This window comes from Anoplopoma fimbria, chromosome 17, assembly GCF_027596085.1.
Source record: "Anoplopoma fimbria isolate UVic2021 breed Golden Eagle Sablefish chromosome 17, Afim_UVic_2022, whole genome shotgun sequence".
In the NCBI taxonomy this organism is placed as follows: domain Eukaryota; kingdom Metazoa; phylum Chordata; class Actinopteri; order Perciformes; family Anoplopomatidae; genus Anoplopoma; species Anoplopoma fimbria.
The window spans coordinates 11,214,846-11,228,152 of record NC_072465.1 but is presented as its reverse complement, the minus strand read 5'-3'; the positions used below and the strand labels follow the sequence as shown (position 1 = coordinate 11,228,152).

At 44.5% G+C, this 13,307-nt stretch overlaps 1 protein-coding gene across 2 annotated transcripts in view; it reads left to right on the top strand.

The window, feature by feature from the left end:
* Positions 1–13,307, top strand: part of plxnb1b (plexin b1b) — a 97,211-nt gene that overhangs the window by 25,848 nt on the left and 58,056 nt on the right. For both annotated transcript variants that reach the window (XM_054617919.1, XM_054617918.1), the window contains exon 3: positions 8,033–8,161. The gene's annotated coding sequence lies outside the window, so the exon portion shown is untranslated. The remainder of the gene's footprint in view (positions 1–8,032; positions 8,162–13,307) is intronic.

Here is a 13,307-nt window from a genome sequence, read left to right as displayed (position 1 = left end):
GCCGCACATTACCAGAGCAGGTATCTTGTTAAAGAAAAACTCACCAAGTCCTCGTCTGACGCCCTCTAAAGGCCTCTTCACAAAGGGGGCAGAGAAGCGCAACTTTTTTCCGAAATGAGTTTTTGCGCCGCGTATTAAGTCATCAACCAATCACGTTGTTTGAAACGGACATATTCAAGACGTACACTACAGTGTGCCACAACACGGAGGCTCTATCAAGTCAGCAAACTTAATAACTCCTCTTAGCCTTGACAAAGGCAGCACAGCACAGACCAGATCCATTCCTTCTGTTCTTATCTTTCACAATAAAAGCCCTAGACATATACACTGCATAACTGTTTACCAGAAGGAACTCAAATGCACTTCAGAATTTGGCTAAAAGGAATCTCAATAAAATACCTTACAGAACCTTAGGCTATACAACAGCTCAGCTCAGACAGACAAACGGATAAGATCCTGGTCCTCTACCTGCGTAAATCTAATCAAACATTTTGTTGAAGAGTTGCTCCAACTTTCGCAAATTTGCATCGCTGTTGTTACGAATGGTTTTGATATATTTGCAGGTGAGTATTTGGCTAATTGTCGTCCTCTATACGTCATTTCCTCCCGTGTGTAAAGGCCTTTGTGTAAACCCTTGGTTCTGTTCTGTCTGTCCGACAGTACATGAAAGCGTTAAACAAACAAGAGATGTAATACCGAGCATGATGAACCCCGCTCATCTCCTCAGCCTCAGCGAGACAAGGTGACTTTCCTGGAGCGTGGCAGCTGGAGCACTCGCAGCGAGCAAAACAATATAATCAAATCATGTCATTTAGTCGTCCTCTCTTGTATTTTTTTTTTTTTTCTCCTCCCCTTTTTTTTGTCTGTATCTTCTCATGACTTCCACGACCGAGCCAGAGGAATGCAGAGCGGGGGCCGGTCGCTCATTTCACTGATTGTGTCCCTTTTGTTTTGTAAAAGTCACCTACAGTTATCTTGGGCTTCCCGGACGAGCAGAGCAGGGTGCAGAATCTAAATCACTGCTTGACCATTTTCACGACATTCACTCACTCACTCGGGCTTCTCAGGAGCCTTAAGCTTCTTTTTCCATTTAGTTCCATATCCTTCTTTCTAATGCCTCCCCCTGCCCTCCTTGAAGATGCTCCATACCTTAAGGATTTTTAGACCCCAGCAGGGTTGAGTGCTTTTTCTGGGTGATGAACTGCTTTTTTGATGTTCGAATTCTGCTCTGTCAAAAGTGGGGGAAGGCTGTGAAAAGGTGAAAGAAAAAGTGGGTCAGCCACGGGTTTCCCTTCTGTGTTGTTCCCGACTATGAAAGGAAAACGCTGAAACAAGGAGGTTTGGAGTGGAAGGGCTTCAGCCTTTTGTTGAGATCTTCAACACACCCCGACTACAAAGAACTTTGTCTTTAATCTTTTGTGTTATCCTCTAACCAAATTTGGGGATGCAAATTTGTCCAAACCCCAGAGAGAAAAAAAGAAGACTACAAAAGCAGCAGAGGCAGTGCTGCATGAAATGTGAGTCTACATTTTGGATTCAGCCCTAATTAGGGAAGCTCAGCTGGGCCAAGGCCTCTGCTTTTTGCTATTCAAATGTATGAAAATGAGAGGATATGCAGGTTTCATGCTCCACTGTGGTTTAGTTGTTGGCTTTTGATTATTTGCTTGTTCGTTGCTGAGGTTTTAGCCCAGCAGCTGTGTGAAATTCAGTGCTTTCCCATCTGTTGCATGATTTAACAAAATGTTCATAATACTCAGAACAATAACGGTGTGCTGTATCTGTTTCTAATAAAGATAGTTCACTAGATTTACAAACAATGAGGCTTTCTAGACACGTCTTAACTCCTGAATAATTCCCATTCTCCACCTTGTCCCGTACCCTCACCTCTCTCTCATTTAACCACCTCTTCTCCCTTCCCCCCCTCCATCCATCCAAGACGGAGTAAATTAATAGACAGGCTGAGAAAGAGCAAAGACGCAGAAAGACAGACAGCTAAATTAGAAAGGCAAAGGGGAACAGTAAAGGGGGAAGGTGACGAGATGAAGAGAGAGAATAGATCAAAAGAGACAATGGACAGATCGGGGATGGAGGCCAGATGATACCCAGAGGGGTACAGTTAAACACAAGAGTATGATCAATAAGGTGTTCTCGCCCCAAGGGAGCAGGCCTGACACACACACACACACACACACACACACACACACACACACACACACACACACACACACACACACACACACACACACACACACACACACACACACACACACACACACACACACACACACACACACTCTCTCAGGGGATTAAAGGACACACACCCCATTTTGCACCCTCCCCCCTCCTCATCAATACACATCTACACTAAGACACCATCACTGATCTCACAGGGGGTGAGGAGGTCAACAAATTGGAACCTGTCCTCACTGTTTCCTTTTACCTAAATTGGTTGCTTTAAACCACCCCCCAATTCACCTTATGATTGGTCAGTCTGCTTTCAAAGGGTGGGACATAGTGAGGGGAGTGTTGAACAAAAAAAAAAAGAGCAAGGAATCAGAGTTTGGGCTGTAGGGTTGGGCATTTTAACATGGGGGTGCATGGGGAATGACTCGCTTTTGGAAGCAGCCTCAAAAGGTTTCGGGAGGGTGCTGCTTGCCCAAGTAGACAGAAGATCCATCATTTTTATTTCTTTACACTATATAAAAAGAAACAAAAAGTAGGCCGGACTCGAGCATCATTTGTAAATATTTGTCTGAACCCAATCCCAATCCACATTGCCTGATAATACTCTCTGTGTTGAGACATTTTTGGCTCGGCAACCAAATGGGAACTATCAAACATGTTTTATGCCCAATGGGACATTCCCGACAAGTTTTGGAGCATGGAGCGACAATGAAACGGGTGTGTGGGTGGACCCTCTCACAGCAGGGGGGGCATCTGAGTCTCCATAATGACCGTGCCAACGTAGAGATTGTTGAAACTCACAGGAGAACGGGGCGGCCAATGTCATGGCCTGAAGGAAGCCAATTAGCAACGCAGATTGGTCGCAGAGTGGCTCCTCTTGAGTCGTAGAGGAGCTTTGATTGTGGCTGCAGAGCTGGTAGAACAGGACCTGCTGCTGTGAGGAAGAATTAATGAAGACATTGGGGAATTGAAGCAGCACTCTAGTGAGTGACTGTGCGTTTGTGCGAGCGAACATGTTGATTTAGATGTTGTGTGTGTGTGTGTTAGACTGTGTAATTACCGGTCTCTAATTTACTGCCAGCTTGGGCATCTGTTACCTGACTCCTTCAAAGCCCACAGATCCAAAGGAGTGTCGACCAGCAGCCTGTGAAACCAAACACACTTTGTATCCTCATCTGCTGTTTACTAAGGGTTCAAACACATCTGACACCGGAACTGCAGCTCTCCTTCTGAATATAGCCTCAGTGTAAACAAAGTGTTGTACCAATGGATTGGAGTTTAAAGTGGTGAATTTACTATATAATGTGTAATTACATGCTGGGGTGCTTTTCTGGTGAGCAGCATCAGTCATTGTGATACAGGGAGCTGCTGCTGCTCCTGCTGCTGCTGTGAGTCTGGCTCTATCTGAGCCGGCCAGCAGGGAGGACAGAGTGATGACTGGTGTTTAGGCTGCTGTCAGGCCACTGCGCTGATAACAGTGTGTGGGAGAGACTGTGGAAATAGACTGTCCATCCTTCAATATGACTCCCATAGCCACTGTAGCACCACACACACACACACACACACACACACACACACACACACACACACACACACACACACACACACACACACACACACACACACACCAGAGGGGGGAAGATAAAGCATGGGGGAGTTGTTGTGCAGCTTTAAGCAGGCAATCCAAATATGTTCTGCCCCTTGAGGGTTCCAGACAAAGAAGAAATAAACATTTTTTTTTTTTTTTTTTTTATTACGCGTGGGACTGAACCACATCAACACGATGTAGTGCTACTGTGAGAGGCCAGTCCCACCCTTTAATTTGGTCTTTTAGATTCGGGGCACTGAGATTCAAAAATCAATTTGTTGCAGAGGGCAGACTAGTCGTCCTCTCAGGATAATGTGTTGTTGACGCATGACCAGGAGTTTGAACTGCTCTCTCCGTTCTTTCTGTATCGTTACCAGTATTGTTGCTGGGTCAGTTCAGGTCAACTGCATCTTGGATCCGGTCTCACAATCCTATCCTTTCAGATGAATGAGGATTCACACATGTGGGTTTCACACAGGTTTCCTGCAGTTTTGTTCTGTGTTGGATCATGAACAGCTCTGATGCAGAGGACTTTGTAACAGAGCACATGGCAGAGCCATTACCAAACCCTTCAGCCAAGAGATGCTCTGGGTTTGGATGCAGTTAAACAGTATTTCCCACAGGATTTTGTGTGACCATGGTGGGTGGACCTCAGACCCTGTAGAGGGGTCAGGGGGCATACTCCCACGGAAGAAACTTTAGTAGATTGAATGTTGAATCAATCTGGTGTACTTTAGTAGATCAAAATGAAGAGGGTAGCTAAATTAAGAAATGTGTACTATGGTAAACCATTGAATCATAAAACACATTGGTTGTATTGATATGAATGGTGATAACTGAAAAAAGTCCCACTCACAAAGCATTGCAGACGAGTCGGGGGTTTCCGGACAGGTCTGGTAGGTTGCAGACTTCATCACAGTCCCCCTGACGAACAGAGAACAGCCCGCCACGGTAAACAGTCACACCAGGAGCCGGAGGTCCCGTCCCTCCACGCGGCCACCTTCACCTCCATCCTTTCTGAGCCGACCTTGAGCCCGTTGCACCGGAGGAAATGTGCCCCCTTAAAGGGATTCCCCCCACACTGGTGGGTGGCCGTACCTGAGCCGCTGAGTTGAATCTTTGTTTGGGTCAGCCCCCCCCCAGCATGGAAACAACAGTATTTAGATGAAAAATTAGACGGCAAGAGTAAGAATGAGAGCAGTTATTAGGGCCAGTTATGTTCTGTGTGTCATAGAATGTGACTTTAAGGGAGCCGAATACTCCCCCTGCCACCGCAGACAAGAGCAAACAGAGATGTGTTTGTTCATAGTCTATGGCAGAGTCGGGGTGTGGTTGTATGGTGGTTGGAGGTCTATTGTTGTCTGATTGTGTGTTTGTAGTCTGCCTAATGATTATCCTGTTGCAACCTGAAAGAGTGATGTGCTCTGATCCCCTGCATGGGTAGGAGGATGATGTATAAACAGTTTCAAATCAAAGTTCTACTACATTCTGGGTACAGAAAATGGTCGTCACACATCATTCTCACCTCATTCTTTTCCCCTCGGTTTCGTTGTTCTCACACTCTACGGGGTGGCTGGAAGTCCCTGTCATACAGGAGAGCAGCGTTGGATTAAAGAAAAAAAGAAAATGGCAAAGACCTTGTTTCATGTCCATCACCCTCCACAACGCCGCTAAGCGTAACTTCAAATGTCTGCTCCGTGTGGCTGATTACGCCGCTGGATACGGCAATCACAAAGCGCTTGAATAATAGCTTGCACCAAATAAGGAAAGCACCATCGCTTTCACAGGTCACGGTTTTCTGCTCGTCCAGACATAGACGCAGACCCGGCAGTTTTCAAACTAAATTGACCGTCAGCAACGACTCAGTTTTAGTGGTTCTAAAAGGCCCGAGTAGTGAGGCAAAAGTTGTGTGTCTTAATACAAAAATCTAGTAGAGTGGATGTAGATTTAGTGGGACACACACACACACACACACACACACACACACACACACACACACACACACACACACACACACACACACACATGATGGGGTCTGGGAGGGGGCCTATTGTGTTTTTAATGTAGCCCTTCATCCCTTGTATTGGAACAGACGAGGTGCTCAGACAGTACCAACCAACCCCCCACACACACACACACACACACACACACACACACACACACACACACACACACACACACACACACACACACACACAAATAAACACTCCTTTTTTTCCCAGCCTCCCCTGGCCTGCCACTGGGAGGGGGAGGAGGAAGTGGATGCAGAATGGGACCACTGGTGCGTTTTCATTGCACCACGACGGTTGGGATGAGTCATAAATCAGACCTGTGAGCTGTCTCTGCTCCCAATCATCCCCCACATACACACCTCCCACCTCCCCATCACAGACATGCATTCTCTTGTCTTAAATTTGGTTTGGACTGGTCGCAATGGGGATTGACCGAGCGTCATTATGTAGATGGAGGGAGCGAGGTGCACCAGCAGCCCCTCCAGGTTTAGCTCCATGAGACGGGCACGTTATGAATATTTCTCTCAGAGTGGAGAGGGTCGGCTGTGGGTTTTACCTCCCTGGGGGTGGGAGGAGGCGGCCTGTCACAACACTGAGTATGATTGTGTGTGTGTGTGTGTGTGTGTGTGTGTGTGTGTGTGTGTGTGTGTGTGTGTGTGTGTGTGTGTGTGTGTGTGTGTGTGTGTGTGTGTGTGTGTGTGTGTGTGTGTGTGTGTGTGTGTGTGTGTGTGTGTGTGTCAGAGGTTGTGACACACACACAGCTTATCAGTGCTCGGGCAGCTGTGTACCTGACGCTGTGTAATCTCATTGATCCCATTACCAACAATGTTGAACCAGGGCTCAGTGTTCCCTCACTGGTGTCAAAGGGGCAGCTGGATGTGGTGGTGGTGTTGGATGGGGAGCTTTTCACTTCCATACTTAGAAGTTTTTAAGGAACACCTCTACATTTTAGGAAACGGGTGTATATGAAGGTCGATATCAGTTTTGTCTTTTTGTGTCTAGTAAGGAGATACCGTGACATTTGTAACTAGTTGAGACAAGACAGGTCAACCTGCTTCCATCACAAGTGAACAGCAGACTGTGTAGCTGTGTTCCCATTCACTTATTTTGCAGAATAAGTTCTGACGTAGCAAACATTTAACCCACATGATTAATCAGCTGTTTCTGTTGACTGAGAATAATCACATTTGGTAGTTAGTCCTGGATTCATTACAATTCATCCTGTAGGTAGTAACATACAATCAGTTGCCAGTTTATTAGGTACACAAAGCCAAAGACATAATGGACTGCAATGACAACTTCCTTCATGATAGATCTAATGTTCCGTTTTTGTTTCTGTTCGCCCACCCTAGTTGATATAAACAGGTAAACTGGTGAAATTTAAGATGCGTGCTATTTAAAACTAAATCTTTTATTGTACTGTAAAAGTTCTTGTCTCTGTATATGTTTATGGAAAATGTTGAGGTATTGTCACTTCTGTTTATTAGGGCACAATTTAATGTTTACTTATTATTTGATATAATTACGTTAGCGACTTAGTACGATATGTGCACATGACCTTGTTCAGTTTTACGTTACTTACCAGAAGATATTTGGACGGTCATCTTACATTATTGAGTTATCGTACGATTCATGCACATGGCTTCGTTCATTTCTACGTCGTCAACTTGTGTACGATATATGGACATGACTGCAATCATTTTTTTCTAGTCTCGATATTGCACGTTGTGTTTACATGTGTGTTTGATTGCATAAGAATCTATCTAACATTTTGAATAGACAGCAGGTACCATTAAATTACTTTTAGTTAACAGAGCTCAAGAGTACATTTAATTTATTATTTTTGGTTGTGTGGTCTTAATTTATTTTTTTGTTTTATTTATTTGGGATCCTTAAATATTTTTGTCAGGATATAAAGAATTAGAAGTTCATTGCCCTCTGAAATGGTGCACTATCATTATATCAGTGGAATGAAATGGTCTAAAATGACAATAGTATTGTTTATGGCAGTTATATCGATGATAAAATATCATCCAACAGAAAAGCAGTTATGCTGACAGGCCCTGTCTGCAGATGCTCTTTCATGGATAAATAGATCTGGTAGAAGGGACACGTTTTTATTTTCACGACGTGCCAGTCGCTAACCTCTCTCTCATTCAAGGTGACAATTATTTAAGGGTTTTCACCTGTTGTTTTTGTAGTTGTGACACTGATGATGGAAATGTTTTGTCTTTGTTCCGTGCAAAAGGTCACCCGTCACCATTGAGCGCCACCCTCTCCTGCCATCGTGGCTCAAACCTGGGAACTCCACTTCTCGTTGATATCTGTGGCCCAGGGACTAACCTCATCCCATCAGCGGTGGAACACAGTGGATCAGGTCAGATTTGTTTCCTCCAGCTCTTCCTTTTTCACCAAATACTGAAATGTTTGGGGTGATATGGGTGAAATAGCTGTTGGCTGCCTCTGGACTGTGAGCTGTTGTTTATCTAGCTGGGTTCCTGCCTCCTGGCTGGATGAAAGCAAAGTGCTGGCTGCTGCCTGCCTCCCAAGGTCAGGTCACTCAGACCTTGTTTGGATGTGAATGATGCTTTAGGTGAATTTAGAGCAGGGATGGTGGGCGCTGTTATCCCCTGCCTGCCCATATAATGAGCCGTGTGTGTGTGTGTGTGTATGTGTGTGTGTGTGTGTGTGTGTGTGGAGGTTGGTGACCCTTGTGCTGTCTGGAGCACAATGATGAATGAGACTGTTAGAGTGGAGGTGTGAGGCTTGACTGTGAATTTCTTAACCATCGGGCAAATGTACACACACACAACAATACTGCTGCATGAAGTGTCATTTACAGCATTACATTTTTCTTCCATTTATTCCCCACTGTGTCTGGGACTGGGTATTGTTTGAACGGTTTTGGATGCAGATGCCAGTATTATGCACACATTTCAGGACTGATGCCATAACAAAGCTTTTTCAATATCTTATCTTTCCCTTCCTTAAGTATTACTGAGTATTAGCATATTTTCCCTTTCTTTGATAAGCAAAACATCTGCAATGCATACGTTTTTAATGTTTAAGCTCAAACGCATGTACATAATATTAATACTACATCTTAAAGAGGATTTGCAACATCAATGCTGCATGTGCACCATTGCACAGAATATACCCACGATGCATAGCAGAGGTTTAAGAACCGTGTAATAAAATAGCACTGACTGGGATGATTTAAAGCTTAATTGCCTGCTGTTTTAAATTGCATTTTTTTGAAGCAAGTTAACAGGATACTGTGCTAATGGCATATTGGTATATATGAGATTAAACATGTTTTAATTTTTCTTTTTGTATTTTTGCATACATAACAGAATGTAGTTATGTTGAATATTTACTTCTAGACATAAATCCTACTTATAATAAAGAGAAGGTTTCTGCATGTCAGATTTTTCAGTTGTCCAATACATTCAGAGTTCAGGACCTTTTTAAAGACAAAGTTACCAAATCGTGTGGTGAGACAATATTTAAAGCTACCAGAGGAACTTCTACCTGCTTATGAAACAGTCTCAATTTATTCTTAATGCTTTGCATCGATGCCACCCGATGGGATTCTTGCGAAATCATGGAGGTTCACCAGAAACTCCTTCAGCTCAGACTCCAGTGGGGCCTCCAACCTGCCCCCCCATCGACAGACCCAGATCAGGCCTCGGTCTTTCCTCCTCCTTTTCAATGTCAGCTGCCCTTACAAGAGTGTGAATGCACCTCTGCTTCTTTCAAATGAAAGCCTCTCATTTCCCAAACCTCACATGTGATGAATGCCCGGTGAACAGCCTTTTAAACAGCCACCACACAGCTGAAAATATCCATCAAAACATGGCCCAACCTCAGAACAGAACACTGCAAGAACCACCGAAACCCAAATAATATCACCATGCAACAAGCAGCACACACAGTGACGTTATTGTTTATTCAGCCACAGCTAAAACGGGCCGCTCCACTGTGTGCTTCTCGGAGGAACTAAAGTCACATTCTTTCCAAACGAAGATACATTTCCAAGATTCTTTTTACATTTTTACGTTCCCTATTGTCTAGTGCAACAGAAATAATTTAAACCCCATTTCTCCTGGTTCCCCTTTAAAAGCGTGCTGCGCAGTACAGATTTAACTGTATATTCCCAGTTGGAGGTGAGGCTGGAGCTAGGAGGGAAATGTTCCCTCTGTGAGCATTTCAATTTGAATACCGAGAGCTTCAGAGATGCTGCACTATTTATGGCGAGGCAGTGAAGAAAAGAGCACGGGGGGTCGGGGGTGAGGCATTCCTGTATCTGTGCCGCCAGCACTCTAGACAGAGCAGAGTGAGAAATGGCGTAAAGATGGGTGAAGCAGTAATGCAGTACAGTGTAAGCAGTAAGACATGGGCCTGGCTGAACGTGTAGGAAAAAGTAAGGGAAGATGATTTTATCAAAGCTGCTCCAAGGAACTTAAATGTTGTGTCTATTATGGCCTGCGCATAAAAGTGGTAGTGTTTGAGCCTCTCATTTTACTGCAGCTGGGTCTGACAGTCTGCCCCTCTCCGTCCTGGTTCTGGTTCTGGTTCCCCCGTGTCTCAACAGGGAAGCCGGATCTGGTTCTGTCCGCGGCTGGCTGGTCGCTGCTGGAGTCTGAGCTGAAGAAGTTCCTGGTTAAGCTGCATGATTTAGTCTGATTGTTTTGACCCGGCAGCACCAATAACAAGCATTAGACAAGAGACACGAGCACTCAAAAGATGGGTGATACTTATTTTCCTATGTTTGGTCTCAAAAGGATACACGTTTTAGATTGGGACATTATCTGGAAATGACATATAATATAGCCAACAGCATGTTATTAGCGATTTATCTTGATAAGGCTACTCCAGACAGTTATGGTCTTGAATTGTATCGATTGGTATTGACTCAGCCGTCATGACTCAGCCGTTCCTCATCCATTGCAGCACTTACAAAGCGAGCAACAAGAATAAATGGAAACCGTTAATCCGACAAGGTTAGCTCAAACGGCGTGCTGCACTCGGCTTGTAGGGACACTCTAATAGAAAACTATATCTAACAGATTTCAGAGCGATTTCTCGCTCGTGTTGCATGTCTGTCTACATGGTGCCCTTAATCTCATTGAGTTTGAGACACGCAGTCAGTCTGATAAATCTTTTTTTGCCACCTATTGGGGAGATTGGTGGCCTCAGAGTAACATTTTGGGCCGTGGTTAATGACAAACATTGAGTAGATTAATTAATTTAATAGCTAATGTCACTAAAATAAGGTATGGTGGTTCAAGTCCAGCCCGGACCAGTCGGTACGGAGTGTTTACTGGTAGCCAGAGAGGTGCCAGACCCCTAACGCCTGGTATTCGGCCCGGTATCAATCACACGTCTCCCCACAACAATTAATGCATGTCTCTAGCTATGCATGTATTTCAGGTCTATATGTGTGTAAAAACACAAAAAACAACAACAACAGAGTTGGAAAAATGCAATTTCCTTAAGGGGATAAATAAAGTTCTTCTCTTTGCATTCACACCACACCGTGACAAGAACCCTCCTTTACAAGCGGTCCGGCTGTTTGCCCATCTAATGGGCTGACACATGTCAGTTCATCATAGAGGTGAGGTGTGAGGGAACATGCTAAAATAATTCTGAAGTGTAATTCAGAGAAAGGATGTGGGGGAGACCCCCCCCCTGCACTTTAATAAGCAGCCTGATGCTCGTGTCCTTCAGCAGCTTATAGTAAACCTCTGGCTTGTAAAACAGGCAGAGGTGAGATCTCCACACACCACACACACACACACACACACACACACACACACACACACACACACACACACACACACACACACACACACACACACACACACACACACACACAGTCAGTTTGGAGGTAAATAGCGTCAACCTCAACTTAGCAACAGATGTGCAGAGATCTTATCCATATTCATTTTTAGGTTCCCATCTCCTCTCCATGACATTCCTCTTAGTGTCAGTTCTGTCCGACCAGCATGCTTCGCTCCAGCCAGCGGCGGCTTCACACTGGCGTGCTCTCACCAAGGGTGGCCCAAAACCACGATGGCAAGTCCACCTTCAGGGTGGTCCGCTGTGGCAGAGCAGGTTTGTTGTGAGAGATTACTCATAGCTTCAGACAGCGTCACGATTCTCGGCTCGCATCGCGCCGAAAGGTAACTCGCTGCCGTTGTCATGGCGTTACATGAAATCATGTGATACGTTGTGGCCTTCACTCACACACACACAAACACACGTGCAAATCTCTAGGCGCTTCCTAAAAGTATCAACTTGCACAGATAGTGCATCCACACACACACACACACACACACACACACACACCCCTACACACACACACACACACACACACACACACACACACACACACACACACACACACACACCCACACACACACACACACACACACACACACACACACACCCACACACACACACACCCCACACACACACACACACATCCCTACACACACACACACACACACACACACACACACACACACACACACACACACACACACACCCCTACACACACTGTCTACCCTCCCCCCGACATTTCCAGAAATTTTAACTACATTTGCATTGTAAGCAGCTATTAAGAATCCCCCCCTGAGCTCCATAGTTAGCAGCAGTGTTTGGCAATTTGCTTTAAAAATAGTAGTTGGTGTCATTTGATAGTGATAATATACTTATATTTTGCTGTCTTTTAAGAGTAATGCATTACTGATGCCACTATTTTTGCATTACTTTCAACAAAATAACTCCAGAAATATGACAAGGCATTATAAAATGTAAGAGGGTAATTTTGTTTCTTAACAGGTAGTCAAAGGGCAGAAGCTCAAGTTTATGGAAGTTTGTTACAAATCCAGTCATTGGTGCTAATACCTGTAAGTCGCTTTGGATAAAAGCGTCTGCTAAATGACTGTAATGTAATGTAATGTAATTCCAACTAACCCCCCGTTAGAGTTATGATAGACTTATAAGGGTCAATATCATCGCCTCGGCCCAGAGCTACTGTTAGATGGTGCCCTGTTCCTGCATTCACATGCGGTGGTTACCGTTGTTTTGAAAAAAAATTCACAGATTGCATGAATGAAAGGATAGAAAACAATAAACACTTTATTTTAGGTGGTAACGCAGTACTTGACATAGTAAATGTAATATTATGAAAAAGAAAACTGGCGTCAAAATTCGGGTCTGAAAAGTGGACCCTTTGAGAAAGTGTCTTAAACCTGTGTTCTCTCTAATGTCCATCAGGGGGCCTAGGAGTTGTCATGTTTTCATCTTAGCACTTTACCCTTTCACACGTGTTTTCACTTCATGAAAGTTACTTGTAACATTTTGGTCTCCTTAAAATGTCTTGTACTAAGCTCCGCCCTCACGTGTCACCTCTAACGAGATAACAAGATGGCGACAGCCAAAAAACAAAATGCAGATGGCCAAAATGCCAAAGTCGAGGCTTTAAAACCTGAGTCCACAAACCAATGGGTGACGTC